We start from the raw sequence: 3,503 nt of genomic DNA on the forward strand, positions 1-3,503 counted from the left end.
CCATGGTAGCGAAGCCTCAATCCACAGTAGTCCCAAGCCATGGTAGCGAAGCCCCAATCCACAGTAGTCCCAAGCCATGGTAGCGAAGCCTCAATCCACAGTAGTCCCAAGCCATGGTAGCCCCAAACTATGCCATTGCAACTCTTCCGATAACCTCTCTAATCACAGGCCCCCCTTCGTTGGTGCTCCCGAAAGGAAACAGATATTCTGAGGGTCTTACGGGTTGCATTTTCTCTTTCTCCTTCTTCTTTTCGTCTTTTTCTTTCGTTTTATTTTTCTTTTCTTTTTTTTTATGTTATTTTTGTCATATTTTTCTTGTTCTTTTCCATTTTCTGTTTTTTTTTTTTGTTTTTTTTCTTCTCTTAATCCATTTTCTTCTTCTTCATCTTCTTCTTCTTATCCATCTTCTTCTTCTCGATCTTCTTCTCCATTTTGCTCCTCTTTTTTTCTTCTCCCTCTTATCATTTTTCTTCTACATTTAATTATTTTTATTTTAAATCTTATTAATTATTATGTTCTTGTTATTCTCCATTTTTGTCTTCTCCGTTTTCTTTTTCTCCCTTTTCTTCTCCATTTTCTTTTTCTCCCTTTTAATCTTCTCCTTTTTCTTCTTCTCCATTGTTTGTTTGTTTTTTCTAGTTCTTTTTTTTTCACTGACTGACTGACTCACTCACTCACTCAAGTTTTCATGGAGTTGCATTTTTTTTTTTCTTTTTATATATCGTTTCGATTGAAATAAAATTCACACCGACTGTATATTGTAAGTGATATAAATTGATATAATGATATAAACTCTGTGAATACTAAAGATACTACAAGTAATGCAAAAGCTGTACGAAATGCATCTATTGTAATTAATATATCTTTTATGAATTATGCAGGAATTTCTCGTAATCTAATCTATTGTAAGCAAAATCGACATTCTATGTAAACTATTGTCTTCCTCGGGACATCTACTCCGTGAAGTCCTCCCATTGTTATAGAACGTGTTGCAATTTGATAGTCTGTGCGTGCATACGAATAAGATATTTTGACATTTGATTTTTTTTTTATTAGAATAACTATGAAGGAAATACACTTTGTGATCTATTAATTTATCTATCATTGTGTATGAGCGCGCGTGTGTTTCGTTGATTAATGATTTTTCGTACAGACTGCTATTCCTTGTGGGAAATCATTGAGGCTCGCCGTGCGTAAATCTTTCCTGCAACATCGGTCTGCAATTTGGGAAATATTACGAGTGTGGCAATAGCATGTCATTTATCGTGTTCATGGTTGGATTTTTTTTCATTTTTTTTATTATCGTTATCATGTCATTTTCATTGCTACTATCATCATTTATATTACCATCATCATTGTCATTATCATTATTATCTTAATCATTATTGTCATCATTATCTTTATTATCATCATTATTGCTATCACACACACGCATACATATATCCCTTTATGCATGCTTGTGCTTGTGTGTTCAAATGCATGCAAATAGCGACTTGGGATATAATATATTTATTAAATTATATCATATCCTTTGTGTGTGTGCGTGTGCGTTAGTGTGCGTGTGCGTTAGTGTGCGTGTGTGTGTGTTAGTGTGTGTGTTAGTGTGCGTGTGTGTGTGTGCGTGTGCGTGTGTGCGTGTGCGTGTGTGTGTGCGTGTGTGTGTTTGCGTCGAAACATCAATATGTCCATCAAATGAAAGCATAATATTTTCCTTTGCCTCAACATGGGGAAATTGCATGTTTTTGCAACAATACGAAGAGGTCATGGTCTGCACGTGCGTTTGAATATTTGTTTGTTTGAGTTTGTCTTTGTTCTTTTCTTCAAACGACTTTTCAAAGGGGATAAATCTGTTATAAATGAAGGAATTATCTGACTGTCAAAGGCAAATAATGTCGTTATTTTATACTGATGTTAATGTCATAGATATACATATGCATGCACATGTACATCGTGTCATATATGATTATATACACATGCTAACAAGCAAAACACAAACATTCATATAAACAAACAAACGAAGAGTCATACACACATTCACACAATCAAGCAAACAAAGGAGGACATACACACAAACAAAGACACACACACAACAAACAAATCAATAAACAAACACATATACACATACAAACAAACAATTCAGTAAACAAGCACACACACACACAACACTCACACACAAACGAACAAACAAACCAATAAACAACCGCACACACACTTACAAACAAACAAGCAATTCAATAACCAAACATTCACACACACACAAACAAACAAAAACAAACAAACACACACACATAGGCAGACCTTTCCATTACATCGTGCTAACTCTGTAATGACCTTTTAAAGCACGTTGTGTGGAACCTTCATCAACTCTGAATGCCGGGGGTGAGAGCGGTCGTTGGGGGATGGGGAGAGGGGAGAGGAGGAGGGGGGGGAGAAGAGGGGGGGAGAAAGGGAGGGGAGGATGGGGAGAGATAGGGGGGAGGAGAGGGAAAGGAATAGGGGGGGGGGGAGAAGAGGGGGAGGAAAAGGGGAGATGGAGAGGATAAGGTCGGAGAAGTAGGGGGAGGAAAAGGTGGGAGAAGTAGGGGGAGGAAAAGGTGGGAGAAGTAGGGGGAGGAAAAGGTGGGAGAAGAGGGGGAGGAAAGGGTGGGTGAAGAAGGGTTTGCAGACGAGAAAGGAGGGAGAAGGGATAGACAAGGGAGAGGAAAGAGAGAGAAGAATAAGTTAGGAGAGAAGAGAAAGATGTAGGTCAGGTCAGGGAGAGGTGAAAGAGGAAAAGATATAAGGTGGAAGAGAGAGAAAAGAGGGGAGAAAGAATACGTTAAAGAGGGGAGAGAGGTCAAGTCAGAAGAGGCAAAAGAAGAAGGAATAGGAGAGAAAGAAACTATAGGGAGAAAGAAACGGAGAAGGAAAGGAGAAAAAAAGGACCAGAGGGGAGTGAAGGGAGGGGAAAAAAGGGGTCAGGATCTCAATGATAAAGTGTCCGGGTGTCACTCGTATATGCTCTCAACGAGGCTGAAAACTATGATGATGTAGTCTAAAGAAAATTAGGCTGTTTCTTAGAGGGTCTATTTCAGAATATGGTTAAAGTGGCGATAGAAATTGCCCTCTCTCTCTCTCTTTCTTTCTCTCTTTCTTTCTATCTAATTTATCTGACTCTTTCTCAGTTCTCTCTCTCTCTCTCTCTCTCTCTCTCTCTCTTTCTTTCTCTCTTTGTTTCTATCTAATTTATCTGACTCTTTCTCAGTTTTCTCTCTCTTTCTCTCTCTCTCTCTCTCTCTATCTATCTATCTCTTTATTTCTAAGCTAATTTCTCTTTCTTTCTTTCTTTCTCAGCTTATTTATCTCTCTCTTTCTTTCTTTCTCAGCTTATTTCTCTCTCTCTTTCTGTTTTGCTCTGTCTATTAATCTTTCTAATCATCTCTCTCTCTCTCTCTCTCTCTCGCTCTCTCTCCCTTTCTCCCTCCCTCTTCCTCTTCCATTTAGTTGCTTTCTCTTTCTCACAG

The sequence above is a fragment of the Penaeus japonicus genome, unplaced genomic scaffold (genome assembly GCF_977035675.1).
Source record: "Penaeus japonicus unplaced genomic scaffold, GWHDUDI00000001_assembly GWHDUDI00000034, whole genome shotgun sequence".
In the NCBI taxonomy this organism is placed as follows: Eukaryota; Metazoa; Arthropoda; class Malacostraca; order Decapoda; family Penaeidae; genus Penaeus; species Penaeus japonicus.